We start from the raw sequence: 15,562 nt of genomic DNA on the forward strand, positions 1-15,562 counted from the left end.
GAAGCCATCTGGCCCTGGGCTTTTGTTTTTTGGGAGATTTTTGATGACTGCTTCAATTTCCTTAGTGGTTATAGGTCTGTTCAGGTTTTCTATTTCTTCCTGGTTCAGTTTTGGTAGTTGATACATCTCCAGGAATGCATCCATTTCTTCCAGATTATCTAATTTGCTGGCATAGAGTTGCTCATAATATGTTCTTATAATTGTTTGTATTTCTTTGGTGTTGGTTGTGATCTCTCCTCTTTCATTCATGATTTTGTTGATTTGGGTCATTTCTCTTCTCTTTTGGATAAGTCTGGCCAGGGGTTTATCAATCTTGTTAATTCTTTCAAAGAACCAGCTCCTAGTTTCATTGATCTGTTCTACTGTTCTTTTAGTTTCTATTTCATTGATTTCCGCTCTGATCTGTATTATTTCTCTTCTCCTGCTGGGTTTAGGCCTTATTTGCTGTTCTTTCTCCAGCTCCTTTATGTGTAGGGTTAGGTTGTGTACTTGAGACCTTTCTTGTTTCTTGAGAAAGGCTTGTATTGCTATATACTTTCCTCTTAGGACTCCCTTTGCTGCATCCCAAAGATTTTGAACAGTTGTGTTTTCATTTTCATTGGTTTCCATGAATTTTTTTAATTCTTCTTTAATTTCCTGGTTGACCCATTCATTCTTCAGTAGGATGCTCTTTAGCCTCCATGTGTTTGAGTTCTTTCCGACTTTCCTCTTGTGATTGAGTTCTAGTTTCAAAGCATTGTGGTCTGAAAATAGGCAGGGAATGATCCCAATCTTTTGGTACCGGTTGAGACCTGATTTATGACCTAGGATGTGATCTATTCTGGAGAATGTTCCATGGGCACTAGAGAAGAATGTGTATTCCGTTGTTTTGGGGTGGAATGTTCTGAATATGTCTGTGAAGTCCATTTGGTCCAGTGTGTTTCCTTGTTGATCTTTTGCTTAGATGATCTGTCCATTTCAGTGAGGGGGATGTTCAAGTCCCCCACTATTATTGTATTGTTGTCGATGTGTTTCTTTGCTTTTGTTATTAATTGCCTTATATAATTGGCTGCTCCCATGTTAGGGGCATAGATATTTACAATTGTTAGATCTTCTTGTTGGATAGATCCTTTAAGTATGATATAGTGTCCTCCCTCATCTCTTATTACAGTCTTTGGTTTAAAATCGAATTTGTCTGATATAAGGATTGCCACCCCAGCTTTCTTTTGGTGTCCATTAGCCTGGTAAATGGTTTTCCATCCCCTCACTTTCAATCTGGGGTGTCTTTGGTTCTAAAATGAGTCTCTTGCAGACAGCATATCAATGGGTCTTGTTTTTTAATCCAGTCTGTTAGCCTGTGTCTTTTGATTGGGGCATTTAGCCCATTTACATTCAGAGTAACTATTGAAAGATAAGAATTTAGTGCCATTGTATTGCCCATAAGGTGACTGTTACTGTATATTGTCTGTGTTCCTTTCTGGTCTATGTTGCTTTTAGGCTGTCTCTTTGCTTAGAGGACCCCTTTCAATAATTCTTCAGGGCTGGTTTCATGTTTTGTTTCACGTTTAATTCCTTTAGTTTTTGTTTGTCCTGGAAGCTTTTTATCTCTCCTTCTATTTTCAATGACAGCCTCGCTGGATATAGTATTCCTGGCTGCATATTTTTCTCGTTTAGTGTTCTGAATATATCCTGCCAGTCCTTTCTGGCCTGCCAGGTCTCTGCAGATAGGTCTTTTGTCAGCCTAATGTTTCTACTATTGTAGGTTACAGATCTCTTGTCCCGAGCTGTTCTCAGGATTTTCTCTTTGTCTCTGAGACTCGTAAGTTTTACTAGTAGATGTCAGGGTGTTGACCTATTTTTATTGATTTTGAGGGGGGTTCTCTGTGTTTCTTGGATTTTGATGCCTGTTTCCTTCCCCAAATTAGGGAAGTTCTCTGCTATAATTTGCTCCAATATACCTTCTGCCCCTCTGTCTTTCTTCTTCTTCTGGGATCCCAATTATTCTAATGTTGTTTCGTCTTATGGTATCGCTTATCTCTCGAATTCTGCCCTCGTGATCCAGTAGTTGTTTATCTCTCTTTTTCTCAGCTTCTTCATTTTCCATCATTTGGTCTTCTATATTACTGATTCTCTCTTCTGCCTCATTTATACTAGCAATTAGTGCCCCCATATTTGATTGCACCTCATTAATAGCCTTTTTGATTTCGACTTGGTTAGATTTTAGTTCTTTTATTTCTCCAGAAAGGGTTTCTGTAATAATTTCCGTGCTTTTTTCAAGCCCAGCTAGTATCTTTAAAGTGATGATTCTGACCTCTAGATCCGATATTGTACTAATGTCTGTATTGAGTAGGTCCCTGGCAGTTGGTACTACCTCTTGTTCTTTTTGTTGAGGTGATTTTTTCCGTCTCGTCATTTTGTCCAGAGGAGAATAGATGAATGAGAGAACAAAATGCTAATAGGGTAACAACGTCCCCAGAAAGTATACTCTAAACAAATCAGAAAAGACCTGAAGCAGGGGGAAAAGAAAGGGAAAGAGAGGAAAAAGAAAAAGAAAAAGACAAAAACAGAACAAAACAAACAAACAAAAAAAAACAGAATATGATCAAATATGATCAGGCTGGTACATAAATCAGTGCCACACACTAGATTTTGGGTGTACTTTGGTCTGTTAGAGGAAAGTGCCTCCCAAAATTTTAAAGAAAGAAAAACTTATATATGTACAAAAATAAGGGTTGATATGATGAAGGGATGGAATATGACTGTAAAGATGAAAATTATAAAAAATTTTATAAAAGGAATTGATAATAAGTTGTTTGAAAAAAGAAAGAAGAGGATTAAAAAAAAAAGAAAAAAGGGAGAGAATGTGATCAGGCAGGAGAGTAGAAAAAAACCATATACTAGAGATTTAAGGTATATTTTGATCTGTTAGAAGAAACTATCTCAAAATTTTAAAGAGAGAACAACATATATATATATGCCAAAAATATGAGTAACTACTATGAAGGGATAGAATATGACTCTAAAAATGAAAAATAAAAATGTTTTTAAAAAAGGGATTGATTGCGTGCCTGGGTGGCTCAGTTGGTTAAGCGACTGCCTTCGGCTCAGGTCATGATCCTGGAGTCCCTGGATTGAGTCCCGCATCGGGCTCCCTGCTTGTCAGGGAGTCTGCTTCTCCCTCTCTCACTCCCTGTTTGTGTTCCCTCTCTTGCTGTGTCTTTCTCTGTCAAATAAATAAATAAAATCTTAAAAAAAAAAAGGGATTGATAAGATGTTTGTTGAAAAAGGGAAAAAGAAAAATTAAAAAAAAAATTAACTTTGAAAGACTAAAGAATCATGGTAAAAAAGCCATGAATTCTATGTGCATTATTCCCCTACCACTGGAGTTCTGCCATTCTCGTTGATGGGTAAACTTGGTCTTGGCTGGCTGTTCCCGCTGATCTTCTGGGGGAGGGGCCTGTTGCTGAGGTTTCCAAATGTCTCTGCCGGAGGCGGAATTGCCCCGCCCTTGCCGTCGGGGCTTAGTCATCTGCTCGGGTTTGCTCTCGGGAGCTTTTGTTCCCTGTAAGCTTTCCGTACAGCTTTGGAGGCCGAGAGTGAAAATGGCGGCCTCCCAATCTCCGCCCCAGAGGAGCCGAGAACTCGGGGCCCTGCTCCTCAGTGTGCCCCCAGAGAAAAGCAGTCAATCATTCCCGTCTCCCCGGTCTCTGGCCTCACTCTGTGCTCACCCGGCCTGTGACCGCGCGTTTCTATCTCTGGCACCCGACCCCGTGTGGAGTCTCCAAACCCAGCAGATCCCTGCAGTGCACTCCCGTGCACTCCTCCCAGGGGAAGAAGGGGAGTCTCCCTGGATCTGCCACTTGTTGGGTCCCTGCTGGAGGAGCAGTGGCCCAACTGTGCCGCGGGTCACGGTTTATGGCAACCCCGAGCTGAGAGCCCACTCCTTGGCTCTGTCTCTACAGCCGGCTTCCCCGCTCTGATACCTGGGAGCTTTGCCGCACTCAGGCACCCCCCCGTCTTTCTGTGACCCCCAGGGTCCTGAGACCACACTGTCCCGGAGGGTTCCACCCCCCACTTAGCCACCAGAGTGACGTCCCTCAGCGGAGCAGACTTCTAAAAGTTCTGATTTTGTGCTCCGCTGCTCTATCACTTGCCAGAAGTGGCTGACGGAGGCCCCTCCCCCGCCATCTATCCTCCCGAATATCACCTCGGATTCACTTCTCTGCATGTCCTACCTTTCAGAAAGTGGTCGCTTTTCTGTTCAGAGAGTTGTTGCTATTCTTTTCTTCGATCTCCTGTTGAGTTTGTAGGTGTTCAGAATGGTTTGATCCCTATCCAGCTGAATTCCTGAGACCAGACGAAATCCAGGTCTCCACTCCTCCGCCATCTTGCTCCACCACCCCCTTACTTTCAATCTGCAGGTGTCTTTAGGTCTGAAATGAGTCTCTTGTAGGCAGCATATGGATGGACCTTGTTTTTTTTTTATCCATTCTGCCACCCTATGTCTTTTGATTGGAATGTTTAGTCCATTTACATTCAAAGTAATCATTGATAGGTATGTACCTATTGCAATTTTGTTACTTGTTTTGTGGTTGTTTCTATAGATTTTCTCTGATCCTTTCTTGTCTTTCTTTTTTATGGCTTGCTGGCTTTCTTTAGTGATATACTTGGATTTCTTTCTCTTCATACTTTGCATATCTATTACTGCTTTTTGATTTGTGGTTATTATGAAGTTTGTATATAACATCTTCCGCATATATCAGTCTATATTAAGTTGATGATCACTTAAGTTTGAACCTATTCTTTACTCCCTTCCCCCACCCCACATTTTATGTATATAGTGTCATACTTTATATCCTTTTATTTTGTGAATCCCTAGACTGATTTTTATAGATATATTTATTTTTACTGCTTTTGGGCTTTCTACTTTTCTTACTCTTACTTATGGTCTTTCCTTTCCACTCAGAGAGTCCCCTTTAACATTTCTTATAGGGCTGGTTGGTTTAGTGGTCATGAATTCCTCTAACTTTTGTTTGTCTGGGAAGCTCATCATCGCTCCTTCTATTCTGAACAATAACCTTGCTGGAAAGAATATTCTTGGCTGCAAGTTTTTTTCCACTTAACACATTTAATATATCATGCTACTCTTTTTGGCCTGCAAAGTTGAAAAATCCACTGATAGCCTTATGGGTTTTCCCCTGTATGTAACTGTTTTATCTAGCTTTTAAAATTCTTTCTTTATCACTACTTTTTGCTATTTTAATTACTGTGTGTCTTGGTGTGGACCTCCTTTTGTTGATTTTGTTGGGGGATCTCTGTGCGTCCTGGATCTGAATTTCTGTTTCTTTCCCCAGATTAGGGAAATTTTCAGCTATTATTTCTTCTAATAAATTCTCTATTCCCTTTCTCTCTTCTTCTTCTGAAATCCTTATCAGCAAATGTTATTACCATGGATAGATTTCCTGAGTTCCCTAAGTCTATTCTCATTTTGCATAATTACTTTTTCTCTCATCTGCTCAGTTTGATTATTTTCCATTACTCTGTCCTCCAGGCTGCTGATTTGTTCTTCTGTTTTTAGTCTGCCATTTTTTCCATCTAGAGTACTTTTAATTTCAATTATCTTGTTCTTCATCTCTGGTTGTTGTTGTTTTTTAATCTCTTTGTTAAGGGTCTCACTGATGTTCTCCAGTCTTTTCTCAAATCCAATATCTTGATGACCATTACTTAAAATTCTCTATCAGGCATGTTACTTATCTGTTTTGCTCAGGTCTTTTGCTGTGATTTTGTCCTGTTCTTTCATTCGGAACATATTTCTCTGTCCCCTCATTTTGTCTAACTCTCTGTGTCTGTTTCTATGTGTGAGGAAAGTCAGCTCTTGAAAGTAGTGGGTGGAGTGAGCAACTTTAACAAGGTGATGCTGGTCCTTTGCAAGAGTGAACATATCTCCCGTGCCAAGGCAGGGGCAGCTGGTGCATCTGCAAAGTGTGCACAGGTGGGGCACGCAGTTTTAACAAGGTGTGGGCATATCCATGGGAGGTGACAGGTCACTGCCACAGGGATCAAGGCCCTGCAAAGTGTGTGGTCGGGAGAAGCAGTGTCGAAAAGTTTTGCATGGGTCTTCTGGGGGAGGGGAGCTGCAGTGCAGGGACTGAGACAAGCCTAGCTGGAGGGAGTGGGGCACAGTGCAAGCAAATTAGATAGTGAGTGCTGGCTCCCCACTGGTTCCTACAGGTGGAATTGCTTGTGATTAATAAATAACTCTTCTTCCCATATGCCCCAGGCATTTTTCAAACTGCTGCTTCTAAGCTGTATCTCGAGGGGCTGTTTGTCATGCTGTCTCTTTAAGGGTAGGGACTGTTTCCTATCACCCTCCAGGCTCTCCCAGACCAGAGCCTGCTGATTTTTAAGGTTCCAGGCTTTAAGTCCCTCTGGTTGTAAGAATTCTAGAAATTTGGTGCTTCTAGTTTTCAAAGCCAAATGCTATGGGGATCTGTCTTCACCATGTGGACTCCAGGGTGTGATGGTCTGTTTCTCTTCCCTGTCTGAGCCTGCAGCTCCATCCCTCCCGTTGAGGATCATGGTCCATTTAGCTCCCTGCTGGGATTCTGCCCTTCCTACCCTCTTCAGTGTGGCCTCTTCTCTACATTTAGTTGTGGAGTTTTTTCTTCAGGCCATTTTCTGGGTTATTTACACTGATGTGATTGTTATCTAGTTGTATCCATGGGACACCACGAGGTAAGCTTAGGGTCCTCCTGCTCCACCATCTTCCCTGAACTCAGCTATCTAACTTTAATGTCAATCTGTTTGTATGTTCAGAATGAACATCTAAACTGATGTTCACTAATTGTGGACACCAATAATTTCTGACATGTGAGATTCATGTTCATTTTTGACTTTTTCTTTGTACTTTTTTGTATTGTCAGATATATTTCCATGAATAACATGAGGACATTTTGTTTGTTTTTTCCTTCATGAAGAACATGGATTATTCTTAAAATTAAAAATTAACGTGTTTTAATTAAAATGTAATTCAACCTGGGCTTCCATGTCAGACAGAGCTAGATTCAAATCTAGGTTTATTACAGCCTGGTTGTGTGACTTCAAGCAAGTTCCCTAGCCTCTCTTAGCCTTCACTTCAAATGGAGATATTTATCTTCAGTGGCCATGATTGGGGTTTGAGATGGTCTCAGACGGCTAACACAGTGCCTGGCAATAAAAGATGCTTACCCAACAAATGAGAACCATGTATCATTTCTATTAGTGTAATCCCAGTGTGTTGCTTCTGTTCTTATCTTTAAATTTTCCCCACCTGTCTACTTTCTACAAGGTGCTATGTCACCAAGAATTTGGTGTTAAACAACTGTTGTGTCTGTTCCATGTGAGTGAGGCTCCCAGTGGGAACCCCAGCCTAGTCCCTGGTCTCCTAAGTATGACCTAAAATTTTATGGGCTAGTTACAAACACTTCCTGGTTGCAGAAACTATTTCCTAGTTGCAAACCCCTCCTAGTTGCAAATGCTATTTAACTGAGTGGTGTTCCTGTATCCAGGCCAGCCTCCTACAGATAACACTGGTATTTTGTGTTGGTTTTGTTTTTGGTAAAGTTTGGTTTGAATGAGCACACTTGCCATTCTGTTCTTCTGAGATTATGACTTGCTATTCCATATTGTGGTGTTACTGTGATGCTCCATGGATTGAACTGTATTTGTAAACAATTTAAAGCTTCCTTTGGTGGCTTCAGTAGGAGCTGAATAGAGCCTAGTCTAGTCTCACACCAAGCAGAGCTGGGTTCATTTGTCTGCTGTGTGCTCTACTTCCTCAATTCTAGCTTGCAAAGGGCATTACTTGCCAATACAGCACCACCCACATCTTTAGCCTTATGTTGTCTTTGGAATGATCTTTACAGAAAAGAAAGTTCTAGTGCTTAAATAGTCTGGGTTATTTGCCCACATGGTTTTCTTTTCCATACTGATTTTTCACCCTTTCTTTCTTGTGCAGCTAGGCTCTCATGGAGACCAAAGCATCCCTACACTTTATAAGGCCAAGACCTGAAAGGCATCATCTAGCAAAACTTTCTGTCCCACAGTGCATCACAATACCCTTTGAGTGATGTAAAAGGATCAAGTCCTATAACTCTGCAGTGTGCTTTTGCAGTATATCCAACACCAGGAAGCAGCTGAAATAACTGCTGTCCTCAGAAGACTGCATTTAAGAACAAGGAGGGCTCTACCCACTGCAGCCCAAGCAGGTAACACCAATTTGGTCATTACCACCTGAACCTCTCTCTCCTCTCGCTTAATGGTTGCATTACTAAATAGCTGGTTGAATTTTGAATATTCTGGAGGTAAGAGCTCACAATTAAAGAAGCTTTGTGGCAAGTCATTTTGTAAAGTCAAGAATTCTTTTGGAAAGTGAGTATTCATACCTCTCGACTTTAAATTTTTTGAGTAGATTTAGCTCAACACTTTTTTTCCTTAGAAATAAGGTATACTGGAGCACCTGGGTGGCTCAGTCAGTTAAGCATCTGCCTTCGGCTCAGGTCATGATCTCAGGGTCCTGGAATGGAGCCCCGCATCAGGCTCCCTGCCCAGCGGGGAGTCTGCTTCTCCCTCTCCCTCTGTCCTACCCACCCCCATGCTCGTGGTTTCTCTCTCTCAAATAAATAAATAAAATCTTTAAAAAAAAAAAGAAATGAGGTATACCCATATAAGGCATCTGGCTCTCTGCAACACAAAAAAATTAAAAACTGTTAACTAGATGATCAAGTTACTGAATTGACTGGCTGATTGATTCTTTCACTTACTCATTCATTCCAAAGTATGCATAGAACACCTTCTTGGATGGGGAAGACTTTGCACATCACTGAGGCAGGAGAAGGACAGGAGAGTGAAGGTAGTGACTGCCAAGGCAACATGGTTCCAACATCTAGGAACTTGTGCTTCAAGTGGACAGCCCAAACCCTGTATGAAACTCATGTCTTGTTCTTTGAAGAATCTCTAGAGCCTTATTGGAGGCCTGGAACAAAGTCTTTACTCATTAAATATTTTCTTAAATGATAGAATGAATTAATGAATTCAGAAACCAATAAACCAATGAGGACAGGCCTGAGAACCAAAATGCATTATAGGATTAATCAAGGGCTCTGGGAGTCCAGAGGTGGGCAGTGAACCATTTGGAACCCAGAACAAAGGCCTTGTAGGAGATGGCACTAGGGGGTAGATATCCCCAGGGGTCCAACTTCCCCCAATGCCTTGCATACTTGTTCCACACCTCCAAGGTAAGGGTTATAAAGTACATCTAGGAAACCAATTGTTGCTGCTTATATATCAGTTTAAATGCCACTCCCTATCTCTTGAATTTTTCCCAAATTACCAAAACATAACAGAATCTTGGGACCCTGCCCAATAGCCTGCCTCTGCTCCTTCTTTAGACAGATTAATTAAATGATAAAACTTGGCTAGTTATTTAATTGAGGTTCACAAGCTGACTAACCTTACCAGACAGTTACTACTGGTTCCACTCACTATCGTACTGGGAGGACATAACCTTCGATTTAAACAAATATTATTTTTAGCTCTTTTCTACCATAAAAATTGATGCCAATTTAAAATTTAAACTTCAGAAAGCCCATCTCCATAAGGAAAGCTTATCACATGCTTCATATCAGGGAAAATGTTCAGGTTTTCTGAAGGAGATGTGACATCTGTTCTTGAAGCCTTTAAAATTCTGAAAGATAGGGTGCAGGTGGGGGTGGAGACACAGCCATTCAACTACCTGAAAGGTAACTTGTCAAGGATTCTGTTTTAGCAGCTACTGAGCTTTGATTGTATATCAGCTTGTGCAACACTGTGATTAATATCTGACTTCATCTCCTCCACCAGATAAGTAACAAGAGAGCAGAGCCACATGTCTCTTGCTAAATGCTTTTTCCCTCGTGCCTGGTACAGTGCCAAGCAAAGGTAGTTGATCAATCAATATCTGTTGAGTGAATCAATGAATCAGTGGCACTGTAGCAGAAGGCGAAGGACTTTAGAGTCAAACAGATTTGTGGGGTTTGCTTGTTTACTGGTTGTGTAACCTTCAACATGAAATTTAACATCTTCTAGATATTCAAGGTAAGATCAGGACTCCGTGAGGCCTGAGTGAAATAGCATATGTGCCACGGTCAGGTGGATGATGAGCGTTCGCTCAGGACGAGTTCTCTCCCATCCCTTTCCAACAGAAGGTGGTTGCTCTTTTTAAAAATTGTTTTGGCGATTTTAGTTCCCTTGAATTTCCAAATAAACTTTAGGATAACTGGTCTATATCTACAAAAACTCCTGCTGGGAATTTTGACCAGATAAAACCAGATCAGTGTGGAGAGATTGTCATCTTTGTTATGTTGAGTCTCCCAAACCATGAACATAGTGTATCTCTCAGATCCTCTTTGATTTTTTCCATCAACATTTTGTAGCCTTCAGCATCCAGCATCTGTACATGTCTTGTTAGATTTGTGCATAATATTTCTCTCTCTTTTTTAGCTACTGTAAAGAGTTGTGGTTTTTAAAATTTTTATTTATTTATTTGAGAGAGAGAGTGGGGTGATGGGGAAGAGCAGAAGGAAAGAGGCAAGGAGACTCTGCACTATGTGTGAAGCCCAATGTGGGGTTCAATCTCACAATCATGAGATCATGGAGTGAGCCTAAACCAAGAGTTGGACACTCAACTGACTGAGCCACCCAGGCACCCCAATAATTGCATTTTAAATTTTGGTTCCAATTTTTTATTTAAAGTATAGAAATGTAGTGTGCCTGGGTGGCTGAGTTGGATAAGTGTCTACCTTTGGCTCAGATCATGATCCCAGGGTCCTAGGATCGAGTCCTGCATCTGCTCAGTGTAGAACCTGCTTCTCCCTCTCCCCGCCCCACCCCCCCACTCATGCTCTCTCTCACCATCTCTCTCTCTCTCTCAAATAAATAAATAAAATCTTAAAAAAAAATAAAGTATAGAAATGTAATTATATGTGTTGACCTTGTATCCTATGATCTTGTTAAAAACAGTTATTAGTTTTAAGAGTTTATTTGTAGGCTCCTTGGGAATTTCTATATAGACAATTATATCATTTGTAAATAGGGACAGTTTTCTTCCTTTCCATCTATATGCCTTATATTTCCTGCCCTGGCCTTATTGCACTGTGTAGGAATGGTGAGAGAGACATCCTTGCTTTGTTCTTGATTTTAGGAAGAAATCAGTCTTTCACCATTAAAAACATTAGCTGTAATCTTCTATAGATATTCCTTATTAAGTTGAAAAAGTTCCCTCATGGTTAGCTTAGAAATTTTACCGTAAATGGACAGGTTTTTATCAGGTTTTTGACTGTTATTCTATTTTACAGAACTCCAATGTGATCCATAATATATTCTATAATTCCCAAAAGTTGCTGAGAAAGTTGACAAGATAAATCTTATATCTTTGTTCCTGAAGTCAGTATCTTGAATATTAAGGCTGAGGAATTTGTTGCAATGTACATCTCCTATTCATTTACCTTAGTTTGATTGCTTCTTTTCAATTGGCCTTTTGGCTAAGATCAAGTGTGTTTACGTTAGTTCACCTTCTAAACTTCAGCATAATAAAAAATTCTATTATTAAACTTGAATTTGTGTGTCCTGGGAGTCTAACTATAGTGGTTTATGGGCCAGTGTTAATTAATTGGAAGTGGTTAAAATTCTTCTAAATAGGAACCATGAAGATGCTCAAGTCTTATCTCATTCTGAGGAATGTATCGTAAGAAATAAATTCCACAGAATCAAAATATAGTTATTTCAGCACCACCAAAATGTCCAACATTAGGGCTGAGTTTCATTAATTATGGCATATTCAGTTACTCGATAAACATTTATAAAATGTCCACCATATGCCAGTTATTATCTTTGGCCTAGGGATATAAAGGTGAGCACAAAAGACACTTCCTTGCCTTCTTGGAGATTAGTTTCCAACAGGGAGACAGACATAAATAAGTTACATTAAATAAACATGTAGTATGGCAGACGGTGATGAGTATTTTGGAGAAAAATAAAGCATAGAGCATGGATAAGAAGTCCAGGCCTACAATAGCCAAACTATGGAAAGAACCAAGATGTCCATCAACGGATGAATAGATAAAGATGTGGTGTATATATACAATGGAATATTATGCAGCCATCAAAAAAACGAAATCTTGCCATTTGCAATGACATGGATAGAACTAGAGGGTATTATGCTAAGCGAAATAAGTCAATCCGAGAAAGACAAGTATCATATGATCTCATTGATATGAGGAATTCTTAATCTCAGGAAACAAACTGAGGGTTGCTGGAGTGGTGGGGGGTGGGAGGGATGGGGTGGCTGGGTGATGGACACTGGGGAGGGCATGTGTTATGGTGAGTGCTGTGAATTGTGTAAGACTGTTGAATCACAGACCTGTACCTCTGAAACAAATAATACATTATATGTTAAAAAAAAAAAAGAAGAAGATAGCATGAAGGGAAAATTGGAGGGGGGGAAATCAGAGGGGGAGACGAACCATGAGAGACTATGGACTCTGAGAAATAAACTGAGGGTTCTAGAGGGGAGGGGGGCGGGGGGATGGTTTAGTCTGGTGATGGGTGTTAAAGAGGGCATGTACTGAATGGAGCACTGGGTGTTATACACAAACGATGAATCATGGAACACTACATCAAAAACTAATGATGTAATGTATGGTGATTAACAGAACATAATAACAAAAACTATGATGTAATATATAGTGACTAACATAACATAATAAAATAAAATTAAAAAAAAAATAAGTCCAGGCATGGGAGTGGAATGGGGTATTATTTTAAATAAAATGAGGGGTGAACCTCACCAAACAATATAAAGGAACATTAAATATTAGAATTAAGAATACTCTGTAGCAATGTGGAAAATTTTTCGTATCTTATCAAATGAAAAAAAGATATAAAATAGGATGTCTGCTGTGGTTCAAGTATTTAAGTATATACATATATACATAAAATATAAAAAGTGAAAACAGTTGTTTGTGGATAATTTTAATATTATTTTACGGCATTATTTATTCTGAGCATAATTATGTTTTCAGTTTAAAACAAGAAAAACGTTTGGGTGCCTGGGTGGCTCAGTTGGTTAAGCATCTGACTATTGGTTTCGGCTCGGGTCATGATCTCAGGGTTGTGAGACTGAGCCCCAAGTCGGGCTCCACGCTCAGCAGGGAGTCTGCCTGAGAGTCTCTCCCCCTGCCCCTCCCCCCCTCTCAAATAAATGAATCTTAAAAAAAGAGAGAGAAAAATATTTAAGGTTCCCTAAGGCTAATTTGAAGTTAAATGAAATGTGTGATGAGGATACAGATAGAACTCACGTTTGCTCTGGAAGAATCTTATTTGGGGCACAGCTGAGGAAGAATCTTCTACTAAGGCGACCAATAAAAATTACATATTTTCAAGGAGATGAAAGTTACGTTGTTCAGGATGCCGAGAACAGTGGCTGTGCATGTGCGAGCATGGAAACAATGGCAAGTTTCACATGTCTTCATAATTATCTCATTCAGATTTGGCATGTGAACTTATTTTTTTAAGATTGACTAAAATAAAATGTACTGACATATCTTCCTGCAGACGATATTTTTCTTCTGTGTTCAAGAGATGACAACTAATCACACAAGATGTGACTTGGTATCTATGTGGTAGCTCAGTTCCCCAAAGATGCAGAACGACAGGTGCAGCCATTGCCAGACAGCGTCTTCTGAGGATTCCAGGAGCTTCCGCTTAGACTCCATGCGGGCTGTTCATGTGTTCCTCTGGAAATGTTTCTGTGGCACAGTCAGAGCATGGCAGCCCAGGACTGGCTCATTCCCTCTGGTGTGGATTCAGAATTTCTAGGCACTGAGCAATCACCCTCTCGTCAACGGCAGACGTGAAGCGCAAATGTCCTGAGTATCTTGCATTCTTCTCTCCAGCATGTCACTTCTCATGAAGGAAAATCCCAGCAGTCACAAAGCTTTCCAAGTGTAGGCAAGAGCTCAATGGTATTTACTCAGATTTTCTTTTTCATTCTTTCTTTCTTCCTTTTTTTTTTTTTTTTAATAATCACACTAGAGCTAAAGAAAAAAAAAAACATTATATAATGAACAGGCCCCACTGGATAGCCAAACAGTCTATGATAATGTAATCTTGCTTGAAAATGTTCAAGTTTCTTGAAAAACACACTCAGAGGTAAAATAACGCAGCTAGCTGGCCTGTGGGTGATACGTTGACTAGTTTTGACTAGGGAAGGAGAGAGGGATGCCCCATATACTGTTTTCCCTCCCAGGGAAACCGGTCTCCCTCCGGGTTACTGCCTCCTGGGGGTTGTCCCAGTTTTGTTTTGGCTGGTGGTCAGGGTGCTCTCAGTTGTTTCAACATAGCATGGAATACTGTCAAGATAAATGTCTCTGGAACCAAATGGGTCCCCATCCTGGGTCCTCAGTGACCTTGTACAAGTTACTCTACTTCTCAGTCCTTCAGGTTTCTTGTAAGATAGCAGGACCACTTCACAGGGTTTCTGGAAAATGGGTTAATTCATGCCACCTGACATATAATACATGTCCATACATAGAAACTCATATTTCTCTTTTCTCACAGGTGCTGTTTTGGTTACAGAACGCACACATGCATTATTGCTCACTTGACCCTCCAGAGAGGTATTGTAATCATCAATATATAGAGCAGGGGGCCTTCGTCTGTTTGGGTTGCCATACCAAATTACCCTAGACTGGGTGGTTTCTAAACATCAGAAATTTATTTCTTGCAGTTCTGGAGGCTGGAAGTCCAAGATAGAGCGCCAGTGGGGTCAGGTTCTGGTGAGAGCCCTCTTCTGGGCTGCAGGCTGCCCACTTCCTGTTGTGTCCTCACGTGACAGAAAGAGGGCACGGGAGCTCCCTGGGGTCTCTTTCATAAGAGCACTAGCTCCATTCATGAGGCTCCACCCCCCATACTTCCCAAAGGCTCTGCTTCCAAGTACCACCACTTTGGGATCAGGGTGTAACGTGTGAATGTGAGGGGCTCAGGGGTAGGATATGGGTCTCCTTCTGATGTTCTCCTGCTACACTCTTCTTCACTAGGCTCATGCAACAGAGGCCCAGCTGTCTCTATAGCCACATAATATGAACACATAGTACAAAATTTATAAGGTGCACAAAAGGTAAACCGTAAAAGAGTAAGGCTTTGTCCCCCCTCTGTTCCCCAGGCACTCCATTTCTCTCCCCAGTGTTGACTCTTTCTCAAGTGAATATTTGGATGGAGTAGTCTTCTCTGGCAAGTCTTTGCCAGTAGGTGATCTGAGGCAATATGAATTTTAGGCTAAAAACAATATATATTGTATGTTCACGTCTGGGAAACAGAAAAAGGTTGATGTAGATGATGAGGCACTTACAAAATCACTGGAAGGACAATGAGAAGCAGACTCTGGAGAAGGCCTCCAGGAACTCCTGGAGCACCTTCACAAAACTGACCCATCATGGGAGCAGCTACCTGGGCCCCACTCAGGAAGCTCTTTCCAGAACCTCCTCCCAAAGCTTCCACCACCGCCACT

The sequence above is a fragment of the Mirounga leonina genome, unplaced genomic scaffold (genome assembly GCF_011800145.1).
Source record: "Mirounga leonina isolate KUSES-001 unplaced genomic scaffold, KU_Mleo_1.0 Mir_154, whole genome shotgun sequence".
In the NCBI taxonomy this organism is placed as follows: Eukaryota; Metazoa; Chordata; class Mammalia; order Carnivora; family Phocidae; genus Mirounga; species Mirounga leonina.